This window comes from Dermacentor variabilis, unplaced genomic scaffold (genome assembly GCF_050947875.1).
Source record: "Dermacentor variabilis isolate Ectoservices unplaced genomic scaffold, ASM5094787v1 scaffold_15, whole genome shotgun sequence".
Classification (NCBI taxonomy): domain Eukaryota; kingdom Metazoa; phylum Arthropoda; class Arachnida; order Ixodida; family Ixodidae; genus Dermacentor; species Dermacentor variabilis.
The window spans coordinates 10,622,501-10,647,308 of NW_027460313.1; the positions used below are offsets into that span (position 1 = coordinate 10,622,501).

Here is a 24,808-nt window from a genome sequence, read left to right on the forward strand (position 1 = left end):
TCACACCCATCATTCTTCTTTCCATAGCTCGTTGCGTCGTCCTCAATTTCAGCAGAACCCTTTTCGTAAGTCTCCAGGTTTCTGCCCCATATGTGAGTACTGGTAACACACAGCTGTTATACACTTTCCTTTTGAGGGATAGTGGCATCCTGCTGTTCATGATTTGAGAATGCCTGCCAAATGCACCCCAGCCCATTCTTATTCTTCTGGTTATTTCAGTCTCATGATCCAGATCCGTGGTCACTACCTGCCCTAAGTAGATGTATTCCCTTACCCCTTCCAGTGCTTCGCTACCTATCGTAAACTGCTGTTCTCTTCCGAGCCTGTTAAACATTACTTTAGTTTTCTGCAGATTAATTTTCAGACCCACCCTTCTGCTTTGCCTCTCCAGGTCAGTGAGCATGCATTGCAATTGGTCTCCTGAGTTACTAAGCAAGGCAATATCATCAGCGAATCGCAAGTTGCTAAGGTATTCTCCATCAACTTTTATCCCCAATTCTTCCCACTCCAGGCCTCTGAATACCTCCTGTAAACATGCTGTGAATAGCATTGGAGATATCGTATCTCCCTGTCTGACGCCTTTCTTTATAGGGATTTTGTTGCTTTCTTTGTGGAGGACTACGGTGGCTGTGGAGCCGCTATAGATATCTTCCAGTATCTTTACATATGGCTCATCTACACCCTGATTCCGTAATGCCTCCATGACTGCTGAGGTTTCGACTGAATCAAACGCTTTCTCGTAATCAATGAAAGCTATATATAACGGTTGGTTATATTCTGCACATTTCTCTATCACTTGATTGATAGTGTGAATATGGTCTATTGTTGAGTAGCCTTTACGGAATCCTGCCTGGTCCTTTGGTTGACAGAAGTCTAAGGTGTTCCTGATTCTATTTGCGATTACCTTAGTAAATACTTTGTAGGCAACGGACAGTAAGCTGATCGGTCTATAATTTTTCAAGTCTTTGGCGTCCCCTTTCTTATGGATTAGGATTATGTTAGCGTTCTTCCAAGATTCCGGTACGCTCGAGGTTATGAGGCATTGCGTATACAGGGTGGCCAGTTTCTCTAGAACAATCTGACCACCATCTTTCAACAAATCTGCTGTTACCTGATCCTCCCCAGCTGCCTTCCCCCTTTGCATAGCTCCTAAGGCTTTCTTTACCTCTTCTGGCGTTACCTGTGGGATTTCGAATTCCTCTAGGCTATTCTCTCTTCCACTATCGTCGTGGGTGCTACTGGTACTGTATAAATCTCTATAGAACTCCTCAGCCACTTGAACTATCTCATCCATATTAGTAACGATATTGCCGGCTTTGTCTCTTAACGCACACATCTGATTCTTGCCTATTCCTAGTTTCTTCTTCACTGCTTTTAGGCTTCCTCCGTTCCTGAGAGCCTGTTCAATTCTATCCATATTATAGTTCCTGATGTCCGCTGTCTTACGCTTGTTGATTAACTTAGAAAGTTCTGCCAGTTCTATTCTAGCTGTAGGGTTAGAGGCTTTCATACATTGGCGTTTCTTGATCAGATCTTTCGTCTCCTGCGATAGCTTACTGGTTTCCTGTCTAACGGAGTTATCACCGACTTCTATTGCGCACTCCTTAATGGTTCCCATGAGATAGTCGTTCATTGCTTCAACACTAAGGTCCTCTTCCTGAGTTAAAGCCGAATACCTGTTCTGTAGCTTGATCCGGAATTCCTCTAGTTTCCCTCTTACCGCTAATTCATTGATTTGCTTCTTGTGTACCAGTTTCTTCCGTTCCCTCCTCAAGTCTAGGCTAATTCGAGTTCTTACCATCCTATGGTCACTGCAGCGTACCTTGCCGAGTACGTCTACATCTTGTATGATGCCAGGGTTCGCGCAGAGTATGAAGTCGATTTCATTTCTAGTCTCACCATTCGGGCTCCTCCACGTCCACTTTCGACTAACCCGCTTGCGGAAAAAGGTGTTCATTATCCGCATATTATTCTGAGGTGCATTCATTTTTTTTTCGGACGTTGTAGCGACCTCTAGGGAGTCTGAAAAATCGGACTGTACAACTGACCAAAAGGATGCTTCAAATTGTCCATGGGGCGAACACGGACAAGAATAGAAAGGACCATTGCATTGAGGAATGATCAGGAAGGTAACTGCGCCGACACATCTTTGAAGGAGCTTGAGCTCAAAAAGCAAAGTGTTGGCTGACGCTGAGATGCAGGTTACCCACATCCAAACCAAAATAAACACCTTAAAGCAGTGAAACGCAACACTAAGGCATGATGCGCAGGCTGAGAGTATGTCAGGACAGCTGAGGACTTTCCAGCTGCTTAAAAAATCTCGCTTGTGACAAAGTTTGGGCATAATACCAATGAGCTTGCTATCAGTTGATACAAATAGCTCTATTTGCTTTTGTATGCATCTCTTTTTATTCGTATTTTAAAATGTTCGACTCTATTTGCCGTGAGCTAGACCACTTTTTTTACAGCGAAGCTGTCTATGGCTAGGATCTGGCGGATCGCATCCGCGCATAGACCAACAATTTTTCATACGGTGGGCCGATCCCGAAGATAGTGCAATACCGGGCCAACCCGAGGCAGAAGTGAAGCAGGTATTAAGCACTCCCCATATGTAGGCTGATCCCAAAGGTTCTGAAATGCCAGTCCAACCTGCAGCGGAGATGAAGCAAACTTTAAGCACTCCCCACACATAGGCCAATCCCATATGTAGTGCAATACCAGGCCGATCCGTGACGGAGCTGCAGTTCACCATTAAGGGGCCCACATACACAGCTTCGCTGGTCATCCTTCACAGAGTAAAAGGGCACAGAGTTTTTTTTTTCGAAATATTTTAGTATCTGTGCATTTTATAAACACCTCTTTTCAGTTTTCTATTTTGAATAAAATAAACACTACTCCTTACTGTTCAAACTGGATTGTTTTATTTTTTTAACATGCTTACCAGAAAGTGACAGCATCGGGTGTCAGCCCATCTCGACATAAAACAAAGTTCTGTGAAACTTGGCGAAAACCTGGAAAAATCGGGGAATTTGAAAATGTCAACTTGGTAGACACGTTCTTCTAAGCATGCAGTATGGCACATAAGCTTGGAGGTTAACGAAGAATCTCGAGAATTGCGTTAAGGACCGCACAAACAGCAACGCGATAACAGATGTTAGAGGTAATGTTAAGAGACAGGAAGACAGCGGTCTGGATCAGAGAGCAAACGGGGACGGTCGATATTGTAGTAGACATTAAGAGTAAAAAATGAAGCTGGGCAGGCCATGTAATGCATAGGGTAGATAACCAGTGGACCATTAGATTTGTAGAATGGGCGCCAAGGGAATCCGTCAAGGAAGACAAAACTAGGTGGGGTGATGAAATTTGAAAGCACAAGTTCGCATCAGCTAGTGGAAGACAATGATAATTGGAGATTGCAGGGAGGTGCCTTCGTCCTGCATTGAACTTTAAAATAGGATGATGATGAATGGGTGTAACTCTTTAAAAAGAAATTTGGGCCGGAAATAGCTTGCACAGTTCACCAAGACACGAAACCAAATTCGTATACTTTGCCACATAAAACGGATGTATTCCAGCGGAGGTAAATTAAAAAAAAGCAGCCACCATTGTGCAATAATCCATTTCATTGTTGGACCAGCTTGTGAAACATGGCATGATGTGTTATAGAAGCCGTGTAACTTTTTTTTTCCTTTATAGCCGGCTATAAGATGCACATGCTGAATTTTTTATAACCATTGATATGTGATGTGCAAATTATGCAGTCATTTTATGCAGTATTAAAATGTACCTTAGTGTAACAGTACAATGAGAGATGTAATCTAGAATTCGACAAAAGTTTGTCTGGTCAGGTAACATGAAATTACGGAAATTTGACATTTCAGGACCCGTGCGGGTTCTTTAATTATAAAAAAAATTTCCTTTCTTTAGTGTGATGAAGGAATCCATATGGGTCCCAAAACATCTATTTTCAAACTCGTTCAGTGACTGCAACTTCATCACGATGAGATGTGCAGTGAATTTTGGAGACAATAGCACCTCGGTAACTTGTTTCATTGTAAGCTATAAGACGCATGCACTCGCTTGTTAGAAGTGAACTGTTGTGCTATGCAACACACCTGCAGTGCCAAGCATCTCAAGTGCTCACTTGCACGAGTTCAATCCACCTTATCAAGATTGCATCAATGGTGTAGGTGTTAGAGCATTCAGAGTCTGCGATGGGAGACCACGATTTATAACTGAACATAAAACTTGTATTAATTTATTTATAGTTACAAACAACTAGTGTGCCAATCTAGCCAGAAACTGACAACTTGCCGCAGGTGGGGAACGATCCCACAACATTTGCATTACGCGTGCGATGCTCTGCCAATTGAGCTACCGCGGCTCAGTTTCTCCATCTACATTCTTGGGTATTTACGTTTCCTAGTAGAATCTTGGGAGTGTTAGCCAGTGCCACCACTCACAAACCTTGGTGGCGGTTCCAAAGCCAAAGTTGGTCAACATGTTGCTGCGGGCGTGTATGCTTGCCTATGATCTGGTCAGCCTGTCATGGTGGTGCCATAGAAATTTGAAAGTACCATAAATGTGTTCACCGAATCTTCAACCCCTGACAAAATAACAGGACCACAATTTGTAATGTCTTTTCCAGTGCCACTCCGTTTTGCATTAGAATAAAAACGGGAACAGTGCAACACAAGACGAGCGTGTAAAGAGCACAGAGTACTCGCTCGTCCTGTGTTGCGCTGTTTTTGTTTTTATCCTAAGATGAACCAACCAGACCCATTGAACATATTGCTCCTTTTTGCATTTCGTCAGTGGCAAGAGCAGCGCACTGCCCGTGTTATCAATGGTATAAGCCAGCGCATAGAATTGAGCAGAATGCTTAGCTACAAAATGCAGCCTAGAAGTCTATTGCACTATCACTGCCGAACAACAGCTCTTTTTTTTTTCTTAAGCGACAGTCATTGCACCCTCGATGTCTGCGCAAACGAGGACAGTCTGCATGTCACTATCTAACACGTGAATGAACAAGCACTAGATGTGTGGAACCAACATCACTGGACTTTCGAATGCCTTGTCGGGGTTCACTTATCCTGTTGTTTGGGCCAAACTTGGTTTTGCTAGTTTCTGTCCAAGGAGGTGCTGGCAACATGGCCGATGAGCATGCTGCGGCGATGCCAGCAATGTATTAAACCTGAAATATCTATATTTCTGCTTAACTCTGTGGCCAAATGAGCACGCAGTCATGCAGGTGGAATACAAATTACTGAACAGCGTGCTTTGAGGTGTCCAAAATTTCAGTCATACCTAAATTTATGGGCCAGTGCAGGGGCTTTGAAGTAGTCCAAATCGGTCAGAGCTAGTTGCTCACCAGAGGCTTCAGCTTTACAGTGAAAAAGACCATTGAAAAAACAATCACCATGTAAGGTGGTTTTTACATGTAAAACACGTTTTTCTTTTTTTTAATGTGAAGTGACTACTTAGCTCATTGTATGACCCCGCCGTCATCAGAAAGCTGTGGCAGAATTTGGCAGACGAGTTACGTCATCTTCGTCTAAGTAAAAAATAAAAAAATTACCGACGATTACGTTACTTCCTAATGCGAAATTTGAGCGCAGCAAATAAGCTGTTTCACCTTTTCGATAGATTGAGGCAAAGAAATCGAGCAACACATGTATGCGCTATCACATAATTTTTTTTTTCTTTTTCACACGTATTCCTTTAACAAAGACTCCACTAACAGTTCTTGACAGTCATGAAGGAAGCTTTGTGGTCGGAGAAATAGACTGATATATGTTCGACTTGGTACACCAATGCTTGATTCTCAAAGACGAGATCTATACAAGTGCCTCGCGAGGTTGTCACAGCCGTGGGACGCGTTACGAGCGAGAGGAACGGGATGTTCTCCCGCATAAGTGTTAGGAAATTGCTGTTTGTCTTTATGTCAAGCCGCCACCGATCTGGCTCTCTGATTGCCACCGCACAGGGCGAACGGCAGCGGCAATTTCGGCTCGGGCGGTGCACATATACAGATCCGCCGCCACCGATCTGGCTCTCTGATTGCCACCGCACAGGGGTTGCATTGGAGGAGGAGCGAAGAAAGGAATTAAGTTCGAGCCGGCGCTTTGACAACCGGAGACTCGCAGGAAGAGGGGGGAGGGGGGCGGCGTGTACACCCAGCGGCAAACGATGGGGCAGAAGCGCACGCAGCAAGCGGACAACACGATAAAGGGAGGAGGGAAGAGATAGCAGCGACTGACTGATGCCGCTGACGCCGATAGTGAGTCAACCCCACCTGCGGAGTTGGTTTCAGGGACAACGCCGCCGATGCCGATACAAACAATATGATACCCTCGCTTCCGCAGCGCTAAGAACCAGGTCTAGCCGTGGGAAGGTGGTCACGTATTCGTCGACGTGCCGGGGCCTACGTGAAATAACCGTCGCGTCGGCAACTGAAGAGCACCCTATCCGCCACACAAGAACAGGGGGGGGGGGGACCCTTTCCTCCTCTTTCTGCATGGCGGCGACGGTGTTCTATGCAGTCACGTTATCTTGACTCTCTAGCGGCGTCAGCGGCATCCAGCGGTATCAGTCGGTCGCTGCTAGCGCTGGGGGGATGAAAGGGGGGCGGAGCTGGTTACGAGGCCGACGACAACGCCGACAACGACGCGAAACCCAGGAACGGACGCCAAAGAGCTGCGCTCTAAAACGCCTGATGTCTAAAGCAATGCTCAAGCGTTACCCAGGGCTGAAGGTTAGCCTGGCTTAGAAAAGCATTGATGACACTGAGTCTAGGCAGGTGTTCCTGACTGGTGATAGATCTAGCCTTGCTGAAAACATGGCTTACTGGCAGCTGTCAATAGATTCATAAGATGTAAAAGGCAGTGTCTGAGCAGCTTTGCTCAGTAATAAACTAACTACAGCGCGCCGTGTGAGCAGGTTTGTTGCATTCATTTAAATTAAAGGGATACTCAGATTTAGGTTTCTCTTTTTTTGTATTTTGAGGCATAGCAACATTCTTTTACTGCAATAAAATACTTTCTGGAATAATGCTAGTCAATTTTACATGTTTTCGAAATAGCCCAGGAGATGTCCAGCAGTTTGCGTTTATTTGCTACAAAGAGCTCCAAACTGCTCCAAATATTGCCCCAAAACCGTGCCAGTGGCACCACTGTGTGTATATTCTGTATGAAAGCAAGAAGATTAAACATGTGAAATGTAAGTTTCCATTTATTCTGGAATTGCCTATACAAATTTAATAGGTGAAAAGCATAACTACTTAAACATTAATGGGTCTTAATATTGGGGACTGGAACAAAGAAGTTTGCTATCAGCTGCGCCAAGGAAGAGGCACATGTACGACGATATGTTTACCTATTTAAGTATGCATAAGCCTCCACCTTATCTGAATGTGCAAAGAACACTTTGCTATGTGCAGTCTCCATTACATCTGTAGCTGCTTGCATGAACAGCAAGTCCAGCTCCCTCGGTCTCATTTCACTGGGTCTAACAGTGCCTGTAAAATTGCGTATGAATTACCTGTAAAATAATATGAAAATTTAAAGCATTTTTACCTTACACACCTCCACCAAAACCTTACGTTTTTTTTCTTTACCTTTCAGGGTTTGACTTTCAACTTGTAACTGTGCTCTGTGTGGATGAATTTGGTGCTGGATTTCCTGTGGCATAGTGTGTCACCAACCGCACAGACCGAAAAGCCATGCTCACATTTTTCATGGCAATCAGGTCCAAGACAGGCGAAATAGCAGCTCAATCCTTCATGACTGACGATGCCCCTGCTTTCTACAATGCTTGGCAGGAAGTCATGGGGCAGCCTCAGCACCGCCTGTTGTGTGCTTGGCATGTGGACAAGAACTGGCGGGAAGCCATTAACAAGCACGTACGAGATAAGAACCTGAGAGCTTTCACATACAAGGTATGTTGTCCCAGAGTACAAATAATTTACCCGATTGTATTAACTCTTCAATTCAACTCTGTAAAAGGCAGTGTAGCACGGAGTCATTTTTCCTAGTAATGAAACATCACTACTACAGTATAACTTTAAAATGTCTGTCGCTAGGTCTGGGCATTTTAAGCTGACAAGCGCAGTGAATAGAATGCACGCCAACAATTGTGTCTGCTAAGTATTGCATCCCTACGTGCTACGGAAAGAGCTTAAATTGCAAGCCAACGGCCGTCAGCTGTGCTCCTTGTGGGTGCCACACGCTCCCAGCCGGAGAGTCTACGTACACTGCGCAAGTGCACTTACGTTCATTGTCGTGCTGTGACATCACTCGTGGTGACACGCGGCTTCGAGAATTACTAAAGCAACCTCAGTTATCTCAATAGGCGAACTAAAGTTTTAAGAAATAATAAAATATACTAACCGAATGTCTGCGTGTTTTTTTGTTTTATTTCATTTGCTTGTTCACATGTCGTGCAGTTGTGCACGCAGAGAACGGAACTATATAATTTTTTAATGTGTTCCTGTGTGCGATCATGCTCTGTGATCCACCTGCATCTACCTCAGTGTCCGATGAGGAATGGCTTGTACCGCTAGTCAGGTGTTCTCGTGCACAGCGCATAAAGTGAGAAAACCGGAAGTGCACCACTGAGCAAAAATGTGAGAGAAAAAAGCGGAGGCAGGGCCCGTGACATATGTGCCATAGGAGAACGCAGGGAAGGAATTTCGCTTGCGGAGGCTAGACAGGGCAAGTGGAAGGAGTGCCTATGTTGGCAGTGGCACTCGCCTCCTGAAATCATGAGTTCGCGGCACTTCATATTTGTATCTCTGCTATTAATAAACCAAATCGAAATTTCAATTCTTGTTTCCAGCATATAAGCAAAATTTGCTGTGTGGCCTGGAGAAGAGCCCTTTAACAATATTACTCCTTCGTGTAACACATGTAAAATTGAACTAAATGCCACAAAGTGCAAATTAATGAGAATTTCTCATAAACCTTCTAGAAGCTATTGCAAGTATAAAACTGACAATCCCGTTTTCAAGGGAGTGGCTGCTTAGGAATAGCTTGGCCACATTAACGCTAACCTCTCTTGGTTACAATGCTAATATTGAACTAAACTGCCCTCAGATCAAGTTTTTGCTTGTTATAAAGTGGAGCAAGTGTCAACTGTATGGGATCTATTAATTCAAAGTGTCACTCGTGACAGTGAAGCTGTACAAAATTGTAGCGTACATTTCATTTTCCCTAACTACTCTGGTCTTCCTAGGGACATTAAAATTTCATTTGATCAAGAGCATAGAATATCTGCATTTGTAGTATTTTATGTCCACACTCAATTCTGTAATGCACCACGGGCCCTAAAGGTATTTTAACCCTTTGAGGGTCAATGACGTAAATATACGGCACCGCAAACGAACTCCAAGATGGTCAATGCCGTATATTTACAACGCCGTCTGTATATTGAAAAGGCACGCGAACTTCCTAACTTTTTGTTTTCCGTCATGTGCTGCCACTATGTCTGAATACAGGGAATTTTTTTCGCGCGCCTCCCTCACTTGGTTTTCGTTGTGTGGTTTGTTTTAGCGCTAGTTCGCTCCCGCGTGTCTATATACTACTGATCGCGCATTGGCGCGCGCCCGGGCGGGCGGCGGCGGCTTGGGTTTTGTTCCGTGGGTGGTTTCGCCTTCTTTCGCTTGCAAGACTGATAGCTATCTAGTTACTAATCGCTCAAAGGGCAACCTCTTGTTTCTCGCTCGTTTAGTGCTCACACGGGCGCGCAAAGGAAGGATGCCGTCGTGCATGCGTTTTCGTTGCTTTTTTTTTTTAGACTCTCGAAAATTAATTGCCTCTGTTTGGCGCGCCATAAGATGAAGATTAGCAGAAGTTTATCATACGTTTTGCTTTTTTGATGGGCACACAACCACACAGTTTTTACCTAGGTTGGTTGCTTGAGCTAGTTGGTAATTCATGATCAAAAATAACGTACAGCGCGAAAGACAAGGACTGCGAAGACGACATACACAGCACTGTTGTGTATTGTGGAAGCTGATTTCATCAGAAAACTTGGTAGTATTTGTGTTAGTGCCTCCTCTATCGCGCTGACTCCTGGTGAAGTCGCGTATCTAAAGTAACGTTTTTTAATTTTTTTATTTTTCTGGTGACCATGCTCTTAGTTCAGCGACTTGCTGTTAAAACACCCCATGTGACTGCCTTTCATTTTCTGCGTGTGCCCTTTATTGTATATAAACACACGATGTGGCAACGCAATTAACTGTTGTTGGAAACGGCGCTGTGTATGTCGTCTTGGCAGTCCTTGTCTTTTGCGCTGTACGTTACTTTTGATCACACTGTTTTCTGGAGTGCGCGCACCTACGCTGTTCGATTACGCTATGGATGTACATATTAGTATAAGGGCAGGAATGTTTGAGTCTTGCGAAATATTCTCGTGTGTACATTTCCAAAGCCTTGAACTATAACAATGCATAAAATTTTCAATTACAAGTTTATTTCCTTTCTTATTGTTGTTATTCATGAATGAAGAGTACATATATACCGACGCAAAATATTTTTTTCTCACTTTACGGTACATTTTTTTTCAAAGCAAGTCCCTAAGGATTTTAATCCCACGTAGCAGTTTTGTAATGCAGCAGCGGCAAACTCCTGCGGCATAGATGGTCTAATTGCAAATAGCTAGTGCAACTGGCGCTGCCTCAGGTCTCGCTGCGAGGCTTAAATTTGTAAGTTGGCAAGTTTCTTAGGCTTGCACGGTGTCACAAGCCCAAGCAAACAACCTATTCGTAAATAAATAATCTCATGCTCCCCTGCCTGAGGTAAGGAACTGCGCATAAAAATATCGCTGCGTCGGCACGACTACCTCTATCATAGCCTCGTTATCTTGCAAAGGTAAGCGAAAGGAACTTAGTGACACGCAGGTGCAATAACCGCATTGTGTGCAAGGCGAAATACGAGTGATAGTTAAATGTTAGCTGTTAGATGAAAGATAAGCAACTGCCTCGAACCGGTACAGCAGTTTCAGCTGACTGCGGCGAGCGGACATGGAATACCCCCACGCTAACAGCAGCAACCGCAGTGGCAGCTTCTGTCCCTGTATAAAACTGCGGGCGGAGTTTCATGACCAGAAAAGTATTAAACGACTCTGGTTATATGTAATACACACCGACCCGTGGATGGAATAGCGCAATCTATTGAATGCATTCTTTGATTGAGCCAATGGGTATGTGCCATTTGGTGTGTGTGCTAAATCATTGCCAATTATGCAGAATACGTACGTGCCACAATGACACGAGAGAGACAATTTTTAAATGTGACTATGTGTTGTACAGGTCAAAAATACACCTGCCATCATGATTTCCTTATCAAGCATCGTACATTGCAGCACATACATCTTGCGTGAATCCCTAGGGCTGCCACCTGGCCTGGTTTCCACTGGCACAGCCAGTTTTGATCCCGTACTGGCACCTCCATTCTTCCCTAAATCTACACATTAGCAGATTGCATCCTATGTTCCTTTTTGCTAACTGTCGGGGCTGCTAGCATAACAGAACGCTAGTTAGACGGGCAAATTTGGTTCTGTGCAATTATTTAGTTGATGAAGTAACCATGCCAATGAAGTCATTGCAATCAACTTTGATGCTTAAGGGGCGAATAAGATCTTATGGGTTATTATAGCAGAATATTTGGTACAATGATGAAATTGGGGTATTGCGCACACCAAGGTGACACACGCTGCTCACAGATTTTCACTGCTATCTTTTTTTGCAGGCACTTAGGACAATCTTGGTTTCTACAGATGAAGGAACCCTTAAAAAGAACATTGAGCTGTTTTATAAATGGTGCAATCAAGAAGCAAAAGAAGAGCCGGGTCTGCTCAATTTAAAAAAATACTTTGCCAACCATTACGCACAACGGGCTGAAAGCTGGGCAATGTGTTTAAGAAAGACTGCCGGGATAAATACAAACATGCGTCTTGAGGCACTGCACAAGGTACTTAAGTACTGTTACCTACACGGCAAAACAAACAAAAGAGTGGACAAATTAATATCGGTCCTTCTCAAGCTAACCCGAGATAAAATATTTGACCGCCTCACAAAATTTGTAAAGAATGCAGAAAGCGAATTTGAGCGTTGCACCAGAATCCGGCATACAGAAGGCTTAGCAATCAAACGTGATCAAGTGATCAGTGTAGCTCCCCACGAGTGGTTTGTCCGCTCACAGACATATCCTGAAACAAACTATGCTGTGGTACAGGAAGGCACATGCAGCAATGCATGCAGATTTGCATGCACTGAATGCAAAATCTGTGTGCACAAGGTGACATGTTCTTGTGCGGACAATGAGCTGAAAAGAAACCTCTGCAAGCACATCCATGCTGTCTTCGCAACAGGCGATCCAGAGATCATCACGGGCGATGTGGACATACCACAGGTAAGTTTGCAGAATATTTATAAAAATTTCAGAATACGATTTACCTTTAGAGTTGCCATAGAAGACATCTTAGGCTCCTTCAGAGGAATAAACATTTCTATTTGGTGCAGAAAACATCCTTTCATAAATTCTGCAAATAGTTCCAGAAAAAAAACGGTTCTGCCTTTTGGTTCTTTCAAGGTTTAAGTCCAGGCACCTTTTGTTGCAAAGGTGTATATTCTTTGTGCAAACAGGTACTTTGAAACTTGTAACAGCTTCCATACTTTCTATATATAATACTTTTTCTTGTCCAATCCAAAGCTTTCGGATTGCCCCGTCACTGCTATGTTGCCAGTGAGCGCGATGCCAAAATGCCAGAAAAAAGAAATGCTATATTGAGAAAAGAGCAGTTAACTTCTAGTGCTGGACTATGGTGCTGCTTGGATGCTCCCACCAGAGTTGCGGAGCCCTCCTATATATTCCCACTCCATTCTGGAAAGTGGGAAGCCCCTGTTAAATCAACTCCTTTTAGCTCAGAATGGTGATAGTTGGACCATTTCCACTCCTAGAGTGACTGAGCTGATGCATTCCACTCCTACAATTCGAGTAAATGAAACAAATGCTCTATAAATGTTTACTACTGGCGCACCTTGTATCAAAGATAATAATGTTAATCTAAAGTTAGAAATTGTGTTACATAGTATTATTCAGTGACTGTGAAAAAGCGGAATGCATGCTTATGTTCTGCAGGACTGTCTTTTATGTTTTATATTTATAGGCACATTGTAGACAGCATAATTTTGAAGACAAGGTCATAGGCAACTTTATGTGGCATGCTATCTTGTAATCATTCTAAAACAAAAATTTTTAAAGTGTTATGCAACTTGCAGATGTTGTTTGAACATCAAAATGGAATGAAATGATGCCTCTCCATGCCCACAACGCATATAAATAATGTGTAAATAAGGATGCAATGAAAGGTTCAATTTAAAAAATGAGAAGAAATAGCCAGAAATAGGCTGAGATGCGAGTGCCTTTTGTCCCTACCAAGTGCCATGTAACTTAACTGCCACTCCCTCTGCCAGGTAGTGCAAAGTGCCAGAGTTGGGAATCTGTAATCACTTAAGCACTGGTCATGTATGCACATCTGAGTGCACATGCATGCGCACTGTCATCCTTTAGTGCGCACAGACGTGAAACTTGTGCACTGGTCTTAGTGCAGCTTGGTTGCTCATAGTTTGTGAGGGAATTCGTAATGGCAATGCTCCACTACATCACAATGCAGCAATAAACGCTGAATAGAGGAAATGCTAATCTTACCGACGCTGCACACGCTCAACAGGCCAATGAGAGTGAGCTTGAACAGAGTAAGCCGAATGAGAGTGTGCTTGAGTGAGCCAACACGTGAGCTTGAAGCTCGCCAGATCCACCTCGCCTTAATTTTTGCGTCGTACATGACGGCATGATCAGCATTTAATCATCGATTTATTTCAACTACCATGTACGTCAACATTGCTTCTTTTGTGTTGATACTTTGTTGACCCCCCCCCCTTTTTTTCCAAGGATACCTCTGACAGTGAAAAATAACATTGTGAATGTCCACATCAACAGGAACTGGCATAATATGCAACCATTTGCGACCTTTTTAACAGAAGCTTGTATTGCCTCACTAGTGTCGATGTTACCACGCGAAAAAACCCAAGCTGCGCAAAAGTAGAAATTGCTCATCAGGCTGCGGATTCGAACCACCGGCCTCCGGGTTGCGAGACCACCACGGTAACCAATTCAGCCACTGTTAGTTCATCAAACGTTGCCTTTAAGGTGGGTAAGTACACTCAGCACAAGGCACGAGCCAATCACGGGCGTCCCCTTCCTCCAGAGGAGGGGAAGGGTGTGTTCGCGTGTTCGCTCAGATGGGGAGGCCGCGTTTGGTCTGTTCTGCCGAAGAGCAGGCTGTGTTGAAGGAATGGCAGTGGGAGCAGGCCATGCACTGTGCGTTTGGCCAAAGAACAGGCAAGTGTTTGATTGATGCCACCGGGAACTCACTCGAGAAAGGGGTCGATGTTGACGTGCTGACCTCGCCGTGAGGTGTTACAAAGAGCCACAGATCCCAAGCTTCGCTTGCACCCCGCTTCACAGCACTGGAAGGGCAGTAACTTTCTGGGCCTCCATCCTTGTGTCATAGTCCAAGCATGCTCTTGCTAAATAGAATCATTCTTGGCAACTAAAAGTCGGTGTTTAAGTGAAATTAAAGCTCGTCCATGGAACAGTCTCCAGGCCTTCAGAATTTCACAATATGTCGAATACCATTTTGTTGGCAAGTACCACGACAGAGATAGTGACCTATAGGTAGATACTGAAAGAGCCAGTATTCAGTAAAAACTTATAAAATGTAAAAAAATTTGGCCTAGTCTAGTTTAGAGTAATTAGCAAAGTTGCGTTTTTGCAGTCTTATTCAACGTGATGGTTTAGTGCTACAGAACTCTGTGCCCGTTCCATTCCAACTACATCTGCCCAACAGATTGCATTATAGATTAACATCACTGAATATATTCTGCAATCACATTATTTATTCATGAATTAAACTTGCGCACCTTAGGTAACATGTATGTACTGTCAAAAAGGGTAGATTTGAGAGGTTATACAGCTAACAATGTACTGCAAAAATAAAAGGTCACAAAGCTAATTTGTTCTTATGAAAAAAGTGTAACATTATTTGCAATGTTGTTACAACTTCAAAAATAAGTTTTTTGCTGAAAGGCACAACTAGTAAACAACTGTAGTAACAATTTCATTTAAAGTTGTAGGAATGGTGCAATTCTTGGAATTCTGGGGAGTTAAAAAGAGTGGAATTAAGAGATCTCAACTCTGTCAAGTAGGAATGAAGTGGAGGGCCCCACCCCGTTCTGCAACTTTACTGTGGAAAGTTGCCAACATGGCAAGTGAGAAAAAAAATTGGGTATTTCATGGTGCGTGTAGATCCATAGACATTTGTTCCCAACGGCATGTTTTGATGACATGCCCAGGCTTTTTTTTTCTAGTCACTTGTTGCACTTTAATGTGATAAAATCTACTTGAACCTCTTGTGGTTGCAAGATACGCAGGCGAGCTCGTTCCCTCAATCGGCTGCCACCACCAGTCCCTACTCATCACATAACTGTATCCTGTGAACATTATTATACATCCTTTATTTTTCCCCCTTGCATTTTGGGCGATATCCCGAGTGATGAAAACAAGCAATACATAAAATCGGCAACATCTATCATTACGACAGATTCATTACAATAGTGCAGCCACTACATTGCTTTAGCTTTTTATACTAAATAAACTCACTGGATCTTCGTTCGGTGTGGGCAGGGGTAAGCTTGCACACGCAAGCTTTTGGTAACATTCATAAGAAAGCAAACAAGCTTTCAGGACTATAAATCATTGAGTCACATCAGCTACGTGGGAGCGAAATATACATTAAAAAAACAGGAAAAGAAGGCACACTGTTATGTGCCACTAGTCCTTTTCTAAAAAGCTGCAAGAATTTTAGGCGGTTTTGATAGAATTATAGCATGGCACAAAGCTGATGGTGCTGTGTATTTGGTCACTGCAAGCAGCTGTACATTGTTAACCTCTTTGGTCAATCATGTCTGCTGCAGGAGCAGACCTAGGATGTCTCCAAATTTCAAGATACTTGATTTAGTGCAGTATCACTCTTTGTTGGCCTTTTTGTCAGACTGATGCAGAAGTGGGATCACTATACACTGTTCACATTTTCTTTGTGCGCAAAAGATAAGTATGCATTGTATTCACCACTAAGAGAACATATTTAATGCTGTTCTTAAGTTTACAGCCTTACAGCACATGACATGGGTATTCATGACAAATCTGTGCATGTGATACAGACAGCTGAAATTTCAAATGAAACACCACTTTATTCCCTCTCGAGAAAGTGTCACACCCAGCCAGAGTCGAGGCAACACAAACAGCGCGACGCAAAACACACGTCTTAAAAGTGTCGCTCGCCATGACGCATCACTTCGCTAAATCGCCCAATTCAGAATGCACAATGCCACGGTCGAAAATGTGCCACGCAACAAAACTGGATAAGAAAAAAAAGGGGGGTGGTGCTAGTCGCGTGAACCCGATGTGGTTTTTCGGCTCAAGTATGTGACAAGGCGAGGAAGGAACGTCGCTTGCGGATGCTACTCGAGGCAGAGTGTCTCTGATGGCAGTCACGCTCACCTCATGGTGGTGTGGTAAGAGGGCATTAAATTTCTTCTGTCTCCTCTAATAATAGACCAGTTTAAAAGATTATTTCGGTAAAACAATGCCAGAAGTCTGAAGTCATTACTCGAAATATTCATTGTGGATATGAAGTCCAATGCATGTGGAACTGTCGAAAGTGGTTCACTCATATTCTTCTCATCTACTTTCAAGAACTTGAATTTCACACTAAATTGATCTAGACCTCTACATTGTCACAGACAGCAGGAAACAACCTTGAAGTCTGTTTTGAATTCCTCATTAATGCATGAAAATCCAGGATACAGCAGCAAAGTAAGTCTACTACACAACTCCATCTTCACCTCTGCGTTCAGGCAATGAAATGCAGTTTTTACCATAGCAAACATGAGATGTTTACTTGTTGGAAATGCAGCTCTTAGCCCGTCTACATATGACTGTGATATTTAAAAAAGATGCCAGTTATTTAAAATTGTTATTATTAAAAAAATAACATCTTTCATGTTCGTAACATGCCAGGAGGCAATAAAAACCAGCTTGAAAAGCAATTATGTCCCATGGCTGTATTCAGGTCTCGAGAAGCTTTAAATTGCAGTGTAAACTAAAACTTGCTAGGGGGCCTGATTCAAGGCCCTCAAAAAACAGGCCAAACAGGGGGCTAAATGTTGCTTCAATAGGATAGAAAGTTCGCGCTGGAAAGTTAACACCAAATATAAATGAAAATATATTACTTCAGACTTTCATAATTCGAGCCTTGTTCTCCATGATGCATTGCCATTCCGACTTGTCCAGCTTGCGAGAAATGCAGTTCGTATTGCCTCCGCCAATGTGTTGCAAATGCACATGTAATGAACTCTACAAAATGAGAGCAGCACTGAAGAGAAACTGAGCAGCTGAAAGTGCACGCACTGTTGCTTCTATGCACAATAACGAAAACAGCAGAGGTAAATTTCGTTAAAAGAATTGCGTAACACTTCATTCCCCCTACTTCCTACTTAAAGGAAGTAGGGGGACCCCCTACTTAAAGACATCGCATTACAGTCCCCTTTATAATGGAAAACTACGTGTTCCTTAAAAAATTGGGCACTGAAAGCACCATGCCCCGCTTTGCTTGAATTGTTTCGGTTAAATCTTCTGTGTACCCAGCAGAAATTCTAGATTCTAAGCTTTTGTTTTAAATGTAACGAACCTCGTCAAATTTGGTGCAGTGGTTGCCGAGAAAATACTCCGTTTACATGTATTTAGATTGGAACACCCGAGCTAAAGCTTCCTCTTAAACGCGCCCGCCACGCGGAGGCATTGCCGAGCCCAAACCGACGGAGCAGTACGGGCTCCACATTTTGTCTCCTGGAGGCACCGCCAAATTATACTAAACAGACACGTTGCATACACTTAGTACACGCACAAGTTTCCACTTCATAGCGACAAGGTAGGGGACTGTGGCTTGCAGTGGCAGCCGGTTTTACCTATGCGCCGCCAGTCTGGTTCCTCAGATGTGTAACGATTGCGACAGTGTACGCGGCGGAAAAAGCACCTGGGACTCCTGCAAGACCAGACAAAATCTTGCCTCTGTGCATTATCTAACTCCTGCTCATTACCGTTAATCAAAACTCGAGAACGCATTCAAGGATTTCGCATTGAGCTGAGAGTACGCTGCACAAGGTCCATTGAAAGACAAAACTTTTTAACGACAGCTTGTAGGCTAACTTCAAGATGTATCGATAAGTAACGGTTCAATAACTGCAGAATAAAGACGTCCACTTGCCTGTCTGTTCACGCCAGTACCGCAAGCTCTTTTCAGAAGCACGAGACGGGCGCTGAAAAGCGTCGAGACATTTCACTCGGCGAAATTAACCGCTTGCATTTCCAATGCAGCGAAATATCCAGTGAACGATTAGAGAGTATTAACGATGTCGACGATGCAGTCGGCCATTTTGGGAAGCTTTAGGCATGGATCGGCTTGGCTATGATGCGCACAATCTTTGGAAGCGACTTTTTTTTTCTAAAAATCGCTGTGTTAAACTTTTTTTTTTACAGATAAGACACATTTATAGTAAGGGTATGGTGGCTAGCACACACTCTTAAGCATAATTACACCCTTTTGCCACACAACACTCTAAGAACAGTTTACACCCTTTGGTTTGCCCCTTCTGCCACACAAAGATAATCGTCATCTGCCTTGATGCGTTTCCTTTCTTTATCGCTGCGAGCCCAGAACTTTCCAGTAACGAATGGCACGCGCGTTATCAGCATAGAACAGTTTACACCCTTTGGAGCGCCCCTTCTGATAACGCGCGTGCCGTTCGTCACTGGAAAGTTCCGGGCTTCCAGCGATAAAGAAAGGAAACGCATCAAGGCAGATGGCGATTATTTTTGTGTGGCAGAAGCGGCAAGCCAAAGGGTGTAAACTGTTCTTAGAGTGAACAATAATCTGTCTTGTCCGCATTTCCTTTCTTTAACGCGGCGAGCCCGGTACTTTCCAGTAACGAACGGCATGCGCGTTATCAGAATGACAGCATTCCCGACAGGGAAGTAGCGGGCGCGGCGCTTTGAAGAAAGGAAATGCAAGCAAGGCAGAGGTACACTCCAAAAGGTGTATCTCTGCCACACAACAACAATCGTCACTCCTACACACTCTTAAAACGGTTGCACCCTTTGGGGTGTATATTTGTCCCACAACAATAATCGTCATCTGCCTTGCTGGCGTTTCCTTTCTTGAAACTCGGCGCTCGCTACTTTCCTGTCGAGAATGCTGCGTCACACTGATAACGCGCATGCCGTTCGTGACTGGGAAGTACCGGGCTCGCAGCGTTAAAGAAAACGCGGGCAAGACAGATGACGATTATGGTTGTGGGACAAGATACGCCCCAAAGGGTGTAAATGTTTTCTAAGAGTGCACTCTAAAAACAGTTGCACCCTTTGGCGTGTATATTTGCCACACCCACACAATAATCGTCATCTGTCTTGTCCACATTTCCTTTCTTTAACGCGGCGAGCCCGCTACTTTCCAGTAACGAACTCCATGCACGTTATCAGCAAGACAGCTTTCCGACAGGAAAGTAACGAGCGCAGCGTTTTCAAGGAAATGCGGGCAAGACAGATGACGATTATTGTTGTGTAACAAATATACACTCCAAAAGGTGTGAACTTTTCTTGCAGTGTACACTCTCAGACAAAGTTACACCGAAAGTGTGTCGTACACCCTTAGGAGTGTACGACACACTTTCGATCGGGATAGTATTTACCGGTCGTGAATGGCTCCTTTGCGGCATCTGCGGGAGGGAAGCCATCGGGTAGTGAATTTCGATGCGGATGGGACTTGATCGAGATCGAAAGTGGCCGTGTGACACAGGTCTATTCTCCTAAAAAAGTTTACACCCTTTGGGGGCTTATCTTGTCCCACAACGATAATCGTCGTATGCCTTGCTTGCGTTTCCTCCCTTCAAAACTCTGCGGTTTCCTGTCGAGAATGCTTTGTCAAGCTGATAAAGCGCAAGTCGTGCGTGACTATGAAGTACCAGGCCTGCAGTGTTAAAGAAAGGAAATATGGGCAAGACAGATGATTATTGTTTGGGGTCAAAATACAACCCAAAGGGTGTAAACTTATCTAAGAGTGTAGCAGTTCCATGTACTCTGACATAGAAACGGCATAGAAACAGTGCTTGACTGTCAAAACTATTTCATACTCCACCGCATTTGTAATGAACTGTTCTCCTGCATCCGTTAAGCATGTCACCATCCACCATCATAAAGATGTGGTCTTCCGATAGGTATGCCTTGCTATAAAATGGAGTCTTATAAAAAGTCATACAATCTTGGCAGTTCATTGAATAACCAACTACAACTATGTTAAGAATAACGTTATTCCTAAATTATCTACAGTACTGTAGAAAATTTAAGTGAAAATATTGCAAAAAAGATTTGCTCATATGCTTGTTGGTATATAGAGGAAATGCAATAACACGGGTCCAGACAAAAAAATTGAAATGCCTGCAGTGCTCGCAAAAAGCATGAGCAGAGCTAAAAATTCTCAAGATTCATAGCTGCCTTGTCTCCTTCTGATTTTAAGTCAGCTTGTTTTGCGCCATCAGCATGCCAACTGTAGGCCTTCGCAGTTAGCGTCTGGTGATTTGCAAGACTATTTTGCTTGTGTAAAGGCCAGGTTCCATTTAAGCTGGTTCCAGCACATTAAGTACTCCTCTCTTGCAGGCACAAACCCAGGTGGTGGGGGCCCTGCCCGCCCCCTCCCCGCCACCACTCTCACACATTTCTAAAGCACCGCCAAATCAATTTTGAGATTTGACAGCTATTGAGCTGTCATTTTGCTGCCTTTTTCACTCCTTTTGGGTTATGGTAGTTATCGGCATCTCTTGGGGTGTGAAGGCATTTTCTCATAGATTCGGTACATGCGCGATGAATTCAAGATGCCTTTAGTTTTCACCATCTATTCAACAGTCACGCGCATCGCTGTTGGTTCGTTAGTTCAAACTTCTTTGCTTAGACTGATACATGGACCAGGAGAGGGATTCGTTTCTTAGTCAGCTGGTCTGTATGCTCGTGGAATGAGTTGCAGTCAGAGAAAGCACCAATTGCATTTAACTTTTCCCTTTGCTTCATGATTTCCTCGAGTGGCGGCTTGCCGCGACGCTGGCGAGCCGGAACGATATACCCACGATATGTAAACAATCAACTAAGGGAGAGAGCCAAGGCAACAGCCAAACAGGGAAATAAAGCGAAAATTAACAAATTTAACCATTGTTTATGAAAATAATTGTGGATAAACATCTCTTTATTTAAAAAGAAAGTAGAGTAAATGCCGCCAGAACTGGGGAACAATTCCGTGTGTCTTGAATGACGCTTCTACAGTTATCAGTCAACTCCCTGATGTTGCCACTTCTCTGCTGTGCTTATGTGGGCGTTTTTCTAGCCTTTCACGGTGGGCGCAGCATGTCTATAACCGCAGCATCCTGCACTCTATGTGGTTGCGCCGGACTGGCGACCACGCATCGTTACACAGCTTCCCAAATAACAATAAGAGTCAGTTTCGTCACTTGGTAGAGCAGTAAACGAGGGATCCAAAAGAAATGTGATTGTTCCGCAAATATATATTTCTCTATTTCTTCTAGAGCTAATTCAAAAAATGCAACTATAGTCTGATGCAACTTAAGTATGCAGCGAAGCCCCTCCCACGGCCTCATAACCGCCAGCCACTTTTCCTCTGCGAGGCTGCAAATAATTAATACTTCAAATTTTTCCTGTTAGGCAAATAAGGCGGTAACCACAAAAATAAAATCATTAGCACGTAATTTTATACATTTTCCCTCGCCTATTATAGTGTAATGGCAAAAGTCAAATTCTTTATTGAACTGAAAATTATAAAATGCTTGCTTGGCTGCAACTATGTTTTCAAGTTTCAGTGGAGTTGGCAGTGAAGCTTCATGAGTAAAACTGGTTCAGCAGTGAAATGAACTGTACCGCAGACTTTTGAAGAGTGATATGCTCGGACTCTATACACTTTGTCCATGTCTGTTGCACACCTCATTGCTTCCGCCGATGAAAAGGCTGTTCAGGAACAGCAGATTCTCCGGATCTATCAAGTAGACGCCATTTTGAAAAGGCCACATGACGATGATTTTGTTTGCTGTTGCGATTGGCTGGCCGAGTAACACAACTCCGCGCGGTTCATGTGCCAAGGTTGCTGTGTATTCTGCTATAGAAATCTTTAATTTACATTTTGACTTGTTTACTTGTTCTTGGCAGTGTTCTTCCTGCGGTTCTTAGCAGCGCGAGTAAATTTGATGTGGTTCCTTGTTTGCCATGTAAAGGAGAGGTGCATCTCACAGGTAGGCCTGTGAGATGCACCTTATTTCAGTTCTCTTTTCGGGTTTATGTGTCTTTATGGCGAATGGTGGGCATTATTCGTATTTGTATAATAAAGGTACCCCCCCTAATTTGCATAAGAAAGAGACCTATGGTTGCCCCCCCAAAAAAAAATTCCTGGGTACGTGCCTGCTCTGTTGCCATTGATGAAATGACGCAGAGGAATGCATAGAGCAAACTTTAGAGTCGGAAGGCTCGCATCGATGTCACTGGTTGTCCTTTCCCATTATGCACCATTACAAGCATACATTGGGGTTAAAACAATGTTTGACAAGTTGCTAACATATTTCATAGTTTTCTTCCAGCGCAGACCCTCGCTCCAGAATGCTGTGGTCACACTGAACATTAATTTCCAAGTTTCAGTGCACTTCCTGAACCACTCCCACAGCCAGATCCATCCACAGTAATTTTGGGTAGTTATTCCCGTAAAACTTCCGGGTCCCTTGCCTTGGCACTCAACCTCAGTACACTGTAGCTACTAGTATGGATGAGAAAATTATGCCATATAAACAGAATGAAAGGCAATTTCCTAAACGTACAAAAGCATGCAAGTTCCTTTCACGCGCAAAAAGCATGGATACCAGGCATATTTCTAATTTAGTGTGTTCACTGTGTGAAAGCTTACATTTACATATATGGAAGCATAGAATGAATGTTTCAAAACATTAATTACATCATTGAGCTTAATAATTAACGTAAAAAATTCTATATAATTTGGGCAATCTAATCTTACACATAAAACCAATTCATTCAGTTTTGCAGACACTAAGCGGGCTCACAAGTTTCACTATGTGTTTTGGAAGAACGACACAGGAACATAATTTCTACTGCAAAATGTTTTCCAGTAAAACGTCTGATTGGGGAAAAAAAGCATTGTAAAAAAAATACAGGGTTTTCAACTTACTTATTCCAAATGAAGTATGCAGTAATTTTTGCCAGTCTGTATTTTATAGTTCTTTTAACAAAGGAATTATTGCCATGTGATGCTTTGTGCACTACACACAAAATTCAGTGAATGTCATTCATGCTTAAAATAAAGAACACTGCTTCCCACGTGCTACTAGCGGCTACTTCTTAATATAGGTTGTAGGCACTCAAAGTTCAAAATTCTGAAGTGGAAATGAGAGTGAAGAAAGGCAAATAAGGACGTTAAAGTGAAAACACTGTATTAGGCACACCTGCAACTAATAGAGAAGAAAACTCGACTAAGAACTTCGCGGAGGTAATAACGGCAAGCAGTCGGCATTCATTGGGTTGCATTCTGGCTTCTCCATCTGCTCGTTGTTCATTAGGTTGAGCAAACAAAAATTCAAAATTTTGAGTACAAATTGAATAGTCTTTGCTATTCGATTCAAGAAATGCCATTTAAAATTGTAGAATATTGATTTTTTTGTTCCAAATATGTAAGGGATAGCAACACTTATTGGAGGATTTTCTCAAGGTCTCTGCTACAAGGGAGGGAACCAGTTCCTGAGCGAACACATGGGGCAGATGTCTGTCAATCGTGAATGCCACGTTAAGTACCCTATGTGCGAATTTGATGTCTCGATTTCAGTGAAGCAGATCTTCATTTGCTCATTTGCAACATTTTTACATCCCTTTAAGACAATTTGAAGGGATCTGAAGCATCTGGTGATAAGCTGAGTAGCAAAAGTTCCAGCCCACAGCATTTACACACATTAACCGCATGGCAGCAGTGCCACTGAGGTTATAGTTATAAGACAGCAAGGTAATATGTTTTTCATTGTTGTATTGTTGCAGGACTGCGACAGGAGCCAAGACGAAATGGAGAAAGAAATAAGAGATTACATCACTGCCCTCGACGCAATAGATGAAAGAAAAGTAGGCAAGGAAATGAAACCTGGGGACTGCACCAATCTATTACACGCAATTTCAGAAGAGCTGAAAAAACCAACAGTTAATGAACGTGCTGCGTCGTGGCTCAAGCCAGCACTCGAGAAAATTCTTGAAAACCTGAGTGTCATGTCAGCACCAGAAAAAGAGTTGCTGCCAGCAGTATCGGCAACGAAAAAAATTGAAAAACAACTGCGCTTTGTTTCTACAAAACGAAAGCCCACTCATACCACAGAGCGCATGGCTAAGCCAACTTTACGGGAACAGAGGGCCATATCAGATGTGCTAGCAGCCGCTGGCAATTCAGGTCAGCATACTGGTTTTGACCATACATATAGCAAGTAAATTCTTGGCCATTCTTTCGTTCTGCGTAACTTTCAAGGGACATTTAAGAGAAAATGAATTAAACTGTTTTAGTAAATCGCCCTTCTCCATGACCAAAAATGCCATGT

At 43.3% G+C, this 24,808-nt stretch overlaps 1 long non-coding RNA gene across 2 annotated transcripts in view; it reads left to right on the top strand.

Moving 5' to 3' along the window:
- The first annotated feature begins 347 nt into the window (after positions 1 to 347).
- The window catches only part of LOC142567949 (uncharacterized), a 113,992-nt gene continuing 89,531 nt past the window's right edge, over positions 348 to 24,808 (top strand). The window contains exon 1 of one of the 2 annotated variants that reach the window (XR_012825322.1): positions 348 to 391. This is a non-coding gene — a long non-coding RNA (uncharacterized LOC142567949). Of the gene's footprint in view, positions 392 to 446; positions 470 to 24,808 lie in introns of those variants that run through there. The other variant, XR_012825323.1, reaches the window with a different exon arrangement.